Genomic DNA, 15,248 nt, shown 5'->3' with positions numbered 1-15,248 from the left:
CTCACTTTTGCCCTGTAAGAAATTTATAGAATCCCTAGAGTTCAGATAGAGGCCACTCAGCCCATTGAGTCTGCACTGAGCTTTCAAACAACATCCATCCAGACCCATCTCATTCCCATTACCCAACATTCCCCACACCTAACCCACCTAATTTGCACATCCCATGGCACTACAGGACCACTTGGCATGGTCAATCCACCTAACCCGCAGATTAGATTAGATTCCCTGCAGTGTGGAAACAGGCCCTTCGGTCCAACAAGTCCATACCGACCCTCCAAAGAGTAACCCACCCAGATCCATTTCCTTTTGACGAAAGCAACTAAGACAATGGGCAATTCAGCATGGCCAATTCACCTGACCTGCACATTTCTGGACTGTGGGAGGAAACCGGAGCATCCGGAGGAAACCCACACAGACACGGGGAGAATGTGCAAACTCCACACAAGACAGTCGCCCGAGGCTGGAATCGAGCCTGGGTCCCTGGTGCTGTGGGGCAGCGGTGCTGTGGGGCAGCAGTGCTAACCACTGAGCCACCGTGCCGCCCCAAGATCTTTAGATTGTGGGAGAAAACTGGAGAACCCAAGGGAAACAGATGTGGGGAGAACATGCAAACTCCACACAGACACCGGAGGCTGGAATCAAACCCAGGTTTTGGCACGGTGAGGCAGCAGTGCTAACCACAGAGCCACCTTAAGGGCTGGGGAAGCTCAGCATCTATGGAGACAGAAACAGGGTCACGGTTTTGAATCCAATATGACTTTTTTTGGGAACCCGACTGAGTTCAGAAGATAAACAATGTTGGACTCCAAGCTTCTCTGACTGCAGATGCTGCCAGACCTGCTGAGTTTCTTCAGCACCCTTCCTGGTGTGTGTGAAATCTCCATCATTCGCGGTACATTACCGCCGCCCTTCATCATTTGATGACAATATAAGTGCTCCTGAGAAAGGCACGATCACAACGATTGCACACTTCAAAGGGCACGTTTGCAGATGGGGTTGCACACAAAAGACATTAGAAGAAAGACATGGTTGTGGAGTTGCTGAACCTTGGGCAGGAAGTGAAACAAGAACATTGAAATAATAAACAAAAACACGGATGAGGTTTAATGCCTACTCTCTCCAGATCCATGGGCAGTACCAGTCCCATTCCGCTGCACTACTGCTAAGTATCTATGTATTCCAGATCGATGTAAACACCACCGATCAGTATAGAATCTTCTTGCAAGTTTATTGTAAAAATGAGTTCTCCACGGAGGGTGCTCTTTCCCTTTCTGACTGCACAAACTAACATTGCTGTGTTTGCTTATTTTTTTGGTCTTCCGTTTTTCAAGACTGAGAAATTGCAGTAGAAGGACCGTTGAAGTGGAAACGAGGGAGGGCTGTGTTTGTAACAGCAACAGCGTTAGGAACTGGGGGGGGGGGGGGTTACTGAGAGCTCTCCATCTCCAGCTGATCGTCAGAGCCCGGGCATTAGCAAACGGAGAGGGAGGACCCAGGCTGTTCGCTCCTCGGTGTCGCGTTGAGATTTTCTGTTTCTGAACGAACTTGACCCTGACCAGGCGATTTTGTGTGTGTGTGTGTGTGTGTGTGTCGTTGCAAACCGTGCAAAAACTGGATAACATCTGGCAGTTGTGTGCAACCAGATCAGCGCTGCAGGCAAGCAAAAGGAATGGACTAGTTATTTTTAAAGGGAGTTAATCCATCAGCTTTCCAGCCGTTTGGAGTCGGTACATCTCGGTATGTTTTATTCTTGTTTTAAATAGGGGTTCATTTTTATTTTACCGAGACTTTCTGCATCTCTGTGTGAAATGATCGCTGAACTAATTGTGATCCATTTTTTCAAGCTCTATATTCTCCGTATTCATGTTTAGACTTGAACCTGCATTTGTGTCACATCCCCTAACTGGCGGGGCTCGGGAACCTGCCGAGTGTGTTTAAGTGCTGGGCTATGCCAGTCCGGGATGTGCCCTATCTGAAGTTCGCGTTCTCCTGCCATACCTTCCCAGCTTGTTACAGAGCCGTGTCACTTTGCCATCTTCGCTCAATCACACATCTGTCGGAGAGGGAACCAACACCAGATCTGATTCTAAATGAAGCTCATGGAAACAAAACCAAATCCACGCACTCTGTGCATGTGTGTGTCCAGAAGGGCTTGCCTTGCATTGAAAAAGCCTTTCTCGTCTCGGGACCGCGCAAGATAGTTTCTTGCTGTTCAATGAAGTGCTTTTGAAGTTCACTGTGTTGTGATGCAGGAAATCATTTTGGCAGTGACCAACGATTCGCGGTTTGAAGCCTCTGAAGGGTTGCTGACGTTCAATCAGATAGAGCCGGGCAGCTGATCAGAGTGAGAAAACTCCCTGTTTAGCTCGGGCAAGGAAAGGCAACTCCCAGGTTTCTCCTAGAATGAGCAGTACTTGTTCAGCCTCAGTGGCAAATTGCAAGTCTCACATCAGCTTTCACAATCTTTCTTTCCAGATGGATCGCTTTGTCCCCAGATAAGACTCTGCTTAAATAAGACCAGAAGAAATGGGAACGGGAGAGGGCCGTTCGGCCCCTCGAGCCGACTCCATCATTCAATGAGATCATGGCTGATCCGGCAATTCTCACGTCCACTTTCCTGCCTCCCCCCCCCCCCCCCCGAAGCCTTGATTCCTGTACACTTCAAGATAAATGACCTGCTTCTGCTCCTATATCGTATGGTCTTATTAAGACGATAGCGAGTTGTCTGCTTAAATATCTCCACATGTAGGCCCATTGTTGTCAGGTCAGGGAATGAGCCAGTGACAATGACGGAACAACAATTCCAACTCAGGATAGTGCTGGCTTGGAGGGAACCCGTGTTCTTCTGTGTGTTAAAACCTGAGATTTTGAATGATTTGGAGATGCCGGTGTTGGAGTGGGGTGTACAAAGTTAAAAATCATTCGATCATAGCTGATATACTCCTCACCCCCAATTCTTACCTTCTCCCCACAACCCTTTAACCCATTACCAATTAAAAAGCCATCTAACTCCTCCTTAAGTTTACTTACTGTCCCAGCACCACTGCACCTTGGGGAAGCAAATTTCACAGATTCACAATCCTTTGGGAGAAGAAGTTTTTCTTAACTCTATTTTAAATTTGCTATCCCTTATTCTAAGACTATGGCCTCTTGTCCTAGAATACCCCACAAGAGGAAGCATCACTCCACACCTATTTTATCCATACCTTTTATTGTTTTGAATATGATCTCCCCAGATTCTTCTAAACTCTTGACAGTACAGGTCTAAGCTGTTCAATCTCTCTTCGTTTGACAAACCCCCATCTCTGGGATCAATCTAGTGAACCTCTTCTGAACTGCCTTCAATGCCTCTAAATCTTTCCTCAAATAACAGGACCAAAACTGTGCGCAATATTTCGGGTGCGACTGTGTATAGGGGCAATTCTATTTCCTTATCTTTACATTCTATTCCTTTCGCTCTAAAAGCCAACACTCCATTTTATTATCTGCTGTACCTGCACCTTCATTTTCTGTGACTCATGATCTCGGAATACCCAGATCCCTCTGCACTGGAGCACCCTGACGTTTCTCTCCATTTAGATAAGTGCCATTTGTGAATCACCATTAATCAGAAGTTTAACTGCGCCAACAGTATAAATACTGTGTGTTATGGACCAGGCCAGACTCCCTCAAAACACTTCAAGAAAGTAAACCAGACCCCAAATTTGTCAGTTGTTTTAAGGAGGTGTAGAGCGGATGTTCCAGGAGGGATGCAGTTGGTCAAACCACTTAATTTTAAACAAAACAGACTTTATTCTCAAGATTACTGAATGAAATGCAAACAAAAAGAGAACAGAATACAGAATAACTTAACCTATCTGAAAACCCAACAGATTACCGCAATTTACCGATGCTATCCCAAATATTTGCAACAATCTTCACAAACTCCCCTTGGCAAAAAAAAAAAATCAAATACAGGAGACAGAGAGAGATGGGGGAGAGATTCAGCATGGACCACCTTCTTCCGTGTAGCTGTTTCTCTGACCAGCAACCTCAAAACTGACTGACTGCTTTCAGTGAATAGCCAGACTGCTAAAAACCAAAACAAATCCGAGAAAAGCTGAGCTGGAAGAACTGGCCATTCCTCTTTCATTCAACAAGCATTTGTTTTTAATTTGAAAGCCTTTATCTGAGGCAGTTTCTGTCAGCTATGATCAAACTGGCCCTAAAACCCTTCAAACCTAGACTTTTCGGAGTCACTGCTTTTACTAACTCTCTGAAAAGAATTCAAGGACAGCATAACCTTGTTAAAGGAGCAGTATCATCACATGTGGCTACCCACAATCCAGTCAGAATCATGGAATTTACCAGTGAGTAATTCATGTCTTAATTTCCCCGAAGGGTCAGCGAACCTGAAATGTTAACTCTGATTTCTCTTCATAGATTCTACCAGACCTGCTTAGCTTTTCCAGTAATTTCCGATTTTGTTTCTGTCTTCCATCTACAAAGCCCAAGTCAGGAGTATGATGGAATACTCTCCACTTACTTGAATGAGTGCAGCTCCACCAAAAAGTGGGTTTAAAGTCTCCCACTTGACTGGCATCCCATCCACCAAGTTAAGCATTAACTCCCTCCAATGTGGCTGCAGAATACACTTTACAAGATGCATTGCAGTAACTTGCCAAACGTTTTGTGACAGCATCTTCGAAACCCTCAACCTCTGCTGTGTAGAACAACAAAAACTCTACCAGCTAGAAGTTCCCTTCCAAATAAAAGGCCACTCTTGGAAATACATCACCAGTCCATCATTATCACTGGATCAGAATCTTAAAATTCGATCTCTACCAGTATTGTGAGTGTACCTTTGCTATGTAGACTGTCCCCATTCAAGAAGAATGACTATTTGCTAGACTTTTTAGTTATGCTTGAAATACTTGAAGAAATAGAAAAAAGATCTTGTCTTGCATGGTTGAATTGCATTTTGATGCATGACACATCGTTATGATCACTCATTGAATGCTTAACATATGGCAGGAAATGTGACTGAATTATTGCACATATAAACTGCATTGTACAGAAGACATATTCTCAAAGATGCTGGAAGAACCAAATTTAATAGCACAGAAGGAGACTATTAAGTTTATTCTATTTATGCCAACTATTTACAACTCAGGAATTGTCTGGAGAGAGCTGAGCTGTACCTTGCCAATCCACTCACATATTTAGTCCTAGAAACAATTTTAATCTCAGTTTGAGTCCTGCTTGTTGATCGTGAATTTTAGTATAATTTGTTTGCATTCTGCAAAAGGCATTTTGTTCTGTTTCCAGCCTTTACAGCTAATTTTGAGATAATTAGTTGTGAATTTCATGTTTTATTTCTGTTCCTGCCAAGAAATGTTATCAGATTTTGACAAACATTGTTAGACAATAAACTCTAGTTTGCTATAGTTGATGGGCAGAGCGATCTGGAAGTGCAGGTCCATTGTACCCTGAAGGTTGCTGCACAGGTGGATAGAGTGGTCAAGAAGGCATATAGTACGCTTGCCTTCATTGGACGGGGTATTGAGTATAAGAGCTGGCAAGTCATGTTAAAATTGTACAATACTTTGGTTCGGCCGCATTTAGAATACTGTGTACAGTTCTGGTCGCCACATTACCAAAAGGATGTGGACGCTTTGGAGAGGGTGCAGAGAAGGTTTACGAGGATGCTCCCTGTATGGAAGGTGCTAGCTATGAAGAGAGATTGAGTAGGTTAGGTTTATTTTCGCTAGAAAAAAGAGATTGAGGGGGGACCTGATTGAGGTTTACAAAATCATGGAGGGTATAGACAGGGTGGATAGAGACAAGCTTTTTCCCAGGGTGAAGAATTCAATAACCAGAGGTCATGCTTTCAAGGTGAGAGGTGGGAGCTTTAAGGGGGATACATGCGGTAAGTACTTCACACAGAGGATGGTGGGTGTTTGGAACACATTGCCAGCAGAGATGGTAGAGGCAGGCACGGTAGATTCATTTAAGATCCGTCTGGACAGATGCATGAGTAGGTGGGGAGTGGAGGTATGCAACAAATAATCACTTCCACTTTGTTCTGAAAGTTGTAGATTCATGACCAGATTTTCATCCTCAAAAATACTATAGTCTTTGTATAATTGCTGTGATATTGAAGCATCATGTGAGGAGCTGAAAAAGTCAACAGAATAGGAATTCTCAAGCTTCTGATATTAAGTTTTTAACAATTTCACCAAATTCATCAAAGTTGACAGCCACATAGTGATGAATTTTCAAAACAAGTTGACCTTGCTTTTCCCCTCAGTTTAGTATATCATGAAATTAGTCCTTCTGTGACTCTGATCAATCCAATAGCATCTGGTTCCAGTAATGAAACATTACTAAGGATTTCTCACCCTGGTGTTTAACAGAAGCAATATGATTTCCAGTTGCATTGATCTGAGGTGAGAATAGATTGGGGTTTGGATCTAGACAGCCTATTTCAACTCACTGTCAGTGGTTAGGTATGAATAATGGCTACTTGGGCAAGGCATGAGAGGATCTACAACACCCAAGGAGAGATTCCGCTGCTCGGAGTGAACCTGGTCAGGAGAGGGGAGAGAAAATAAAACTTTGAAAGGTTATGTTTAGCAGCTACAGAAGGGAAAATAAATATTGGCTCAGCTAAGTAGACTTGTTGGACCAAATGGCATGCTTCTTCCCAAATATATCAATAAAAACTGCTTATGAACATTCTTCGAGGAGAAAGTGAGGTCTGCAGATGCTGGAGATCAAAGTTGAAACTTTATTGCTGGAACAGCACAGCAGGTCAGGCAGCATCCAAGGAACAGGAGATTTGACGTTTCGGGCCCGAAACGTCGAATCTCCTGTTCCCTGGATGCTGCCTGACCTGCTGTGCAGTTCCAGCAATAAAGTTTCAACTATGAACATTCTTCACCAATTCATAAAGTCTACACTGAATATAGCAACTTAGTTTCAGATGTGATACTCCCGTCAAGTTCTTCCCCAACCTATCCTCTGGATCCTGATCAATTAGTTCCTGAATCTCTAAGTGTTCTAAAGGTGAAGTTAACTTAAAGGAAATTAAAGGATTTGTTCATCCATGAGAAGGCCATTTTTGAACCATTGTCATCTGTGCACTGATGGTTCTCACAGAAAGATGTGAGAAACAGTCCTGGGAAATAGACTCAGTAACAATGAAGGACTAGAGCTTTCACGACTTGTTCTGATGCATATATTTAGATATTTGTTTCCACTGTATTTATGTTGGGCAAATGCTTTTGGGTTCATAATTAAGAATTCTGTTACAGAATGATTTGGAAATTGTAGGCCGGCAGTCAGACATCTGGAACAAAACTGATCTTGAGGTTCCTTTCTAAAATTCTTGCGGTGTGAGTGATAATAGAAAGGTTGTATTCATAGACCATTTGTAAACATCATGAAGACAGGAAGAGTGAACTACAGGGTTTGGGTCTGAAGGATAACTAGGTTTCTTTCTTCATATGGTAATAGCAAACCAGTTAGTGCTTTGTAAGTTGGTCAAATATATGATAAATTTTCCGGTACTTGTTCACAAATTACTGTTGTTTTTTATTCACTTTTCAAACTTATCATGGAAGGAATTTCAACTTATTTACTAGCAACGTGGTTCTTAAGTATATTAAGTAGAAAAGACTAGTGAAGAATAGAGTGGGGCCCATAAGGAACAAGCAGGGTAAACTGCTCACTGAAGTAAAGGGCATGGCAGAGTTAATAAATGAGTACTTTGTTTCTGTCTTTACCAAAATTGGAAAATGGTGAAAATGGCCTTATTGAAAATGTCTGTGTTAAGCAACTGAGCAGTGCAGTGATAGAGAAAGAAGAGGCTTCTCTAGGCCTCTCTGAGCACAGGATTTATCCCAAGGACTGGAGGATTGCAAATGCGATGCCATTGTATAAGGAAGGGGCAAAGGATAACCTAGGAAACGACAGACCTGTCAGCTTGACATCAATAACAGGAAAACTAATGGAAGCCATAATATGAAATAAATTAATATGACATAGAGAAAGAGAAGTTAATACTTGGCTTTTGTCAAGGGCCGATCAGGGCTGACAAATTTAATTGAATTCTTTGATGAGCTGACACAGGCAGTGGATGAGGGGAGTGCTGTGAATGTGATGTATTTGAACTTTTAGAAAGCATTTGATGCAATGTCACATGACAGTTGGTTAGCAAATTGGAAGTGTTTGGGTTTGATGTGAAATTGGCAGCATGGTTTAGAAATTGGCTAAAAGGTAGAAAAAAGAGGGTACGTATAGATAGGTATTTCTCAGATTGGAAAGTGATGTTTCCCAGGATTTGGTTTTTCTGATTTATATAAATGATTTGGAGATGGTATTGAGGGCAACATCTCTAAATTTGCAGATGATAGTCAGTTAGGCAGAACAGTGAATTGTGAGAATGATGCTGAGTGGTTTCATTGACAAGTTGGCCAAATGGTCAGACACCTGGCAAATCAGTTTTAATGCATAGAAATGTAAGGTCTTGCATTTTGATTAGATTAGATTACATTACAGTGTGGAAACAGGCCCTTCGGCCCAACAAGTCCACACCGACCCGCCGAAGCGCAACCCACCCAAACCCCTACATTTACCCCTTACCTAACACTATGGGCAATTTAGCATGGCCAATTCACCTGACCTGCACATCTTTGTGACTGTGGGAGGAAACCGGAGCACCCGGAGGAAACCCACGCAGACACGGGGAGAACGTGCAAATTCCACACAGTCAGTCGCCTGAGGCGGGAATTGAACCCGGGTCTCCGACGCTGTGAGGCAGCAGTGCTAACCACTGTGCCAGCATGCCGCCCGTAGAAGAAACACAGAAAGACAATACAGGCTCAATGGTACAACTCTGAGGGGAGTACAGAAGCAGAGATATCTTGGGGTTCACTTGCATAACTTTCTGAAGGTGGCCAGGTAAGTTGAAACAATTGTTAAAAAAGCTTACAGGATCCTCACATTTATAAATAGAGGCATAAAGTATGAAAGCAAGGAAGTGATACCATGCCTCTATAATTCATTGATCAGAATACATTAGTGTATTGTGTTCAGCTCTGGCACTGTATTTAAGGAAGGATGTTAAAGGTCTGGAGAGAGTTCAAAGGAGATTTTTGGTAATGATACCAGGAATGAAGGATTTTAGATACAGGAAAAGATTAGAGGAATTGTGCTTATTCTCCTTGTAACAGAGATGATTAAGAGGTGGCCTTGTTAAGGTGCTCAAAATTATGAATAATTTTGCCAGGATAAAAAAGGATCTTCTGATTCCACTAGTTGGTTTGTCAGTAAAGAGGAGTCACCATTTCAAGATTATCAGCAAGAGAGCTAGGAGTGAGATGAGGATAAACTTCGTTACTCAGCGAGTTGTTAAGATGTGGAATGCGCAGCCTAGGAAACTGGAGGATGCAGATTCCATACAAAGTTTCAAAACAAAACTTAATATATATTTGAAAGTGATGAATTCAGAGGGCTATGGAGATAGGGCTACAGAATGGATTTAGTTGGATAACTCTTTTGTGACACAATAGTCTGTTTATGTACTTTAAGTTCTATGATTCTATACCTTTAAATTGTAAATCTAGCACCGTTTTCATCGGGTACAGAATGAAATCCAGAGGAGATAATTTTCTTTTCACCCTTTAATAGCTGGTGGAACTAAAATCATCCTGGAGGAGCTTGAAAAACTCAGAGGTCTAAGAATGGAAATTAGTTTGTTCCATCTCCTTGGTGCTAAGGTAAAGCATTCCCAGTCTACATATAATGCTTCTCCTTTGGATATTGTTTAGTGATTTGATTTGATTTATTATTGTCACATATACCTCAGTACAGTGAAAAGTTTTGTTTTGCATGCAGTATGGGCAGATCAGACCCAACATGTGCTTTAGGGTAATAGAATAGGGTAAGGAATACACTGTTATGGCTGCAGCGAAGGTACACAGAGAGCAAGATCAGCATTAAAGTTCCATGTGGTGATCAGACAATTAACCAGTGTTGATGCTGACTATCTTGTCAGATCTAGAAAGTAGAAAATTCTAGTGTGCTGGAACTGATCTGTTCCTTCCCACATTTTTGTTGTGAAGTTTCTTCCTTCAGTTTTGTGAAAACAAGATAAAAATGGGAATAGATCCAAATCTGAAACACAAACAGCCAATTCTTGAGGTCTAGCAATGTGACTTATTGCATTTTTTCTCTGAATAATAATGGATCTGTTACGGTGCTATGTATGAAGTACAAATAATATTTATATTGATGTAACCATGGGGTAGAATGTTGAGACTGAAGCTGCTACTGTAAAGCTTGCAAAATGGAGTCATTAATTGGAAATTTAGATACAAAGGTTATGTCCCTACATAATTTTCCATCTAAATGTATTAGAAACCTCCTGTTGTGTGGTCTTAATAATTACATCCAATAAGATGTTTGAGCCTTGTGGCCATGCTTGATATGCAACGTACTGGTGGTGTGCTGAACTCACATTGCTTTAACATGCTGGTGATTACTACTTATTATGATCTTATCTCTCTTGCTATTTTGTTCCAGGGTAATGAATTCTCTCTGAACCATGTGACATATAGGGGTTTTCCATAACATCAGTGAGAAATCAGCACAACCCTCTGAAATGACAGATGGCTAAAATCTGTGCCATTTCTTTAAGGTTTCTGATATTCTCCATTGAAGTTGGAGATTAGGGGAACAGCTTTGGGACAATAGGACATTGGATTTTCAGGAATTTCAAGACTCTACCTACATCTACATGAAGACTTAGAGACCAAACAGCATGGAAACAGCCCCTTCAGAGTTGATAAAGTGTGGCGCAGGAAACGGCAGCATCTGAGGAGCCAGAGACTCAATGTTTCAGGTATAACCCTTCATGAGTCCTGATGAAGGATTATGCCTGAAACATTGATTCTTTTGCTTCTCAGATGCTGCCTGACCTGCTACATCTTTTCCTGCGCCATACTTTATCGACTTTGGCTTTGTAACATCTGCAGACCTCACTATATCCTAACAGACTCTTCAGTCTGACCAGTCCATGCCAACCATATTCACAACCTAAACCAGTCCCACTCGCCTGCGCTTGGCTCATATTCCTCCAAACCTTTCCTTTTCCTGAACTTATCCAAATGTCTTTTAAATGCTGTAACTGCACCTGCATCCATCACTTTCTCTGCCAGTTCATTCTACACATGAACCACTCTCTGTGTAGAAATGTGGCCCTTCCTATCCTTTTCAAAACTTTCTCCTCTCACCTTAAAAATATGCCCCTAGTTTTGAACTTCCCTTCCTTAGGGTCATTCACCTTATCTTGGCTGCTCATGATTTAATAAACTTATATAAGGTCACCCCTCAGCCTCCAATGCTCCAGGGAAAACTGCCCCAGCCTATTCAGCCTCTCCCTATAGCTCAAACCCTCCAACACTGGCAACGTCCTTGTAAATCTTTTCAGCACCCATTCAAGTTTAACAACATCTTTCCTATAGCAGGGAGACTAGAATTGAAAGCAGTTTTCCAAAAATGGCGACCTCCCAACTCCTATATTCAATGCACTGACCAATAAAGGCAAGCATACCAAATCCTTCCTTCAGTACCTTGTCTATCTGTGACTCCACCTTCAAGGAATTATGAACTTGCACTCCAAGGTCTTTTTGCTTTGCAATACTCGCCAGGACCTTACCATAAAGTGTATAAGTCCTGCCCTGATTTTCCTTTCCAAAATGCAACACCTCACATCTATCTAAATTAAACTCCACCTGCTACTCCTCAGCTCATTGGCCCATCGGATCAACCCTCAACATGCTATTGTATTGACCTCAACACCATGAACACCTGCCTTGCACAATAACCTTTTATGTGGCATATTTCTTGAAATGCCATACCTGAGGCCAGTATCCCATCACCAAGTCACCCTTTACTTACACATGGAGAGTTCTTGACAATTATCCAGCTCCCCCAGAGACAGCTCTCAGAGTGAACAGAACCTCTGACATTCCTGTTCTTACCTGTCAACCATGTCTCCTTGATTGGACCAGATTAACAGCCCCAAACCGGGAACTCACATTCAATGAGGTCCACCTGGCTGACCTTGTTACAATCACTACATCTCTCTGCATCTGAGTTATAAGCCTGTTTTTATTTTGTAGCTCCTACTGGGGTATTTTAGCACCGGGTCAGGCTTCTTCAACTCTAAATCTGATATGGGTGGCATGAAATGCACAGTAGATCGCCTCTTGCACCCAGAGTGTTGCAGAAGCAATTCATTCCCTTCTTCAGGAGACAAAGGCATTGAGGTGGCAATATCCGCTGTGTCCATCTCAGATACCAAAGCATCTTCAGTGCTTGATGAAGGTGGAGAATCCTTAGGTTCCGGAACAGTCAGAAATTTTGTCCTGGTGCTGGGCACGTTTTGCTCCTGCACTGAGTTTGCAGCTTTCATATGGTCCACATACTTTTTCAGGACTGTTGCACCCACCCGAACTTTATTCACCACTGGACCTGACCTCATGTTGACCATGCCTCTTACCGATGCAGGGTCAATCCGATGGGTCCTACACTAAACTTCATCCCCAGAAGCAAACTGTCTCTCTCGCTTGCTGGAGTCTTGGGTCCGACATTGGCATTCCTGATGCCATTTCACCTCCGCCCTCCCCCCGATCGGAGATCATATTTAATCTGTGTATCGTCTTCTCCCCTTAACAACTCTGCCTGAGCTATCCCTGAAGTGCTTGAGAGGTGGTCCTATAATCAAATGGGAAGATGGAAATTTTGGTATCTAGTGAAGCAGTAGGCTGTTTCTTTCAGCCTGCTTTCAACGTTTGGATTGCTCTTTCTATGACATCTGATCTTGTCCCTTTGTGTTTCAGCTTTCTGCAATGTTTTCTTTTGCAATTTTCTTTGGTAACTTATCAGAATCTAGGTAATTATGGAAGATCTACAACGTATGCCATGCAACAGTCAGCTATTGCCTTGAAATGCTGAGGATCAACACACAATGTTATTCTTTACAATCACAGAAAATATTTAGAACATATACCCTCACTGTATCTCCATGCTCCAACTGCTGCACTTGCTTGATTGCCTATTTTACACACCATTCGATAATAGTGTCCGTTGATGTTAATGGCAATGAAAATCTGGTGAGGAATAGAACACTGCTGCCTGTTTCATGCAGCGGTCCAAAATGGACTTTGTCCCGATATGAACTAAAATGGGCCACTTTTTTTCTCACAGTCAGGACTGTGAAAAAAAGTAGTGCATTGCCAACAAGTGCATGACAAAGAAAGTTTTAAAGATATGGTGTACAATATAGTATTGGTAGAATTGGGAATATCTGTCACAAAGCTGGATGTTGTGCAGCTTTGACTTTGCTGAATTTGAGATCACAGGAAAAATTGATATAACTAAAGTGGTTTCTGAACAATTATATTTCTATTGTTAAACTTCAGCACTAGTCATAAGCTTGTAGATTGATAGCGTTTTGATGGTAAAGGGTGCTCTCACTGTGTTCTGCTGTTTCAAGGCTTGTGAGCAAAGGTTTAATCCTGCATAATTGGGCAGGAATGAAACTAAGTATGGATATTGCAATATGTAATCAGGAATGCAAACTTCATCATCAACTTGAGGGTGGGATGGTGGCTTAGTGGTTAGCACTGGTGCCTCACAACACCAGGGTCCCAGGCCACCCTGCCAAGAATTTTACCATTAGTCCAGTACTCTCCATTCCTGGTACTTCTTCTCACTGAGAGTCATAGAGTCATAGAGATGTACAGCACAGAAACAGACTCATTGGTCCAACCCGTCCATGCCAATCAGATATCCCAACCTAATCTAGTCCCACCTGCCAGCACCGAAACTCCATTTACTACTTCTCAACCCAGCTCTGCATCTTATCTATGTCCCTCTGTAACCCACAATATCCTTCAGCACTGTCCCTAACTCTGCCTACCTTAGTGACATCTGCAAATTTACTAACCCATCCTTCTACACCCACCTCCAGATCATTTATAAAAATGACAAACAGCAGTGGCACCAAAACAGATTTTTGCGGTACACCACTGGTAACTGAGCTCCAGGATGAACATTTCCCATCAACCACCACCTTTCAGCCAGGCAATTTCTGATCCAAACCACTAAATCACCTTCAATCCTGAAACTCCTTATGTTGTGCTTGTGCTGTCCCACTTGTACTTTTGGCATAACTGTACCTGTATTTTCATCGTGTACATTTTCAAGAGAGAGCAAGTTCCAGATTTTATCTGGGAATGTTTGCACTTGGAGAATTTAAACTTTATGGAGGATTATGAGGCACTTAACAAATGAGGTATCTGTGTATATCTTGCTAAACGCTGAAAGGCACATGGGAATAAAATTATTAATCATTTATCCTGATAATATATACAATTATTGGGCCGAATCTTGTCAGAGTCTGCATGATGTAGGCTATGGTGAGATTTTGTAACAGAAGAGTGTTCTGGCGAGACTTACTTTGATAGCAAGAGCATCATGATGCATCTTCTATGCTTTTGCCAGGCAGCATTGTGAGTTTGCATTGGTGAGTTGGCAATTAAGAGGCGTTATTTAGGAGCAAATTACTGCGGATGCTGGAAACTGTGTTCAAAACAATAAATGCTAGAAATCACAGTGGGTTAGATAGCATCCATGGAGAGGGAACAAACTAAGTTTTTGAGTCTAGATGATGCTTCACCAGAGCTGTGATGAAGCATCATCTAGACTCGAAATGTTAGCTTGTTCTATCTCCATGGATGCTGTTTGCCTCACTGTGATTTTCAGCATGTTTTATTTTCAATAACAGGCATTGTTGTTTGTTAAACTCCATGTTAATGACTCAACACACCTCACACATATTCAGCTTCCTAGGTTACCAAGCACGTTGAGCAACCTCGATGAAATTGCTTAGGTTGTTATATGCAGTCAGAGCATCTTGTGACAGTGGAGGTCTCACCACTTGAAGTTTGAGGCAGTGACAGAGCAGAGATCCATCATTTTCTGAGTATGGATGTGCCCTTATAAATTTACGTGTGTACTGAGCCCTTTCATTTAAAGGTTGTGTACAGGCAGAAAGGGAGGAAAAGATAAGGAAACACACATTTGTAAAAAGGTGCTGATAAAGCTGAATGTGAGTAATGGCAACAATAGTGCATACCTTGTAATCTTTATTGCTTTCTTTTGAACAACTCAATAATGAGATTACTTGAAAAAATGGA

General features: G+C 42.1%; 1 protein-coding gene across 1 annotated transcript in view; it reads left to right on the top strand.

The window, feature by feature from the left end:
• The first annotated feature begins 1,514 nt into the window (after nt 1–1,514).
• Nucleotides 1,515–15,248, top strand: part of rab27b (RAB27B, member RAS oncogene family) — a 136,796-nt gene continuing 123,062 nt past the window's right edge. Inside the window, exon 1 of the mRNA XM_043721496.2 lies at nt 1,515–1,737. The gene's annotated coding sequence lies outside the window, so the exon portion shown is untranslated. The remainder of the gene's footprint in view (nt 1,738–15,248) is intronic.

The sequence above is a fragment of the Chiloscyllium plagiosum genome, unplaced genomic scaffold (genome assembly GCF_037043375.1).
Source record: "Chiloscyllium plagiosum isolate Xiang-an unplaced genomic scaffold, Cpla_swu_hap1 HiC_scaffold_1, whole genome shotgun sequence".
NCBI classification, from domain to species: domain Eukaryota; kingdom Metazoa; phylum Chordata; class Chondrichthyes; order Orectolobiformes; family Hemiscylliidae; genus Chiloscyllium; species Chiloscyllium plagiosum.
The sequence above is the reverse complement of the archived record's forward strand: the minus strand, read 5'-3'. Positions and strand labels throughout refer to the sequence as shown.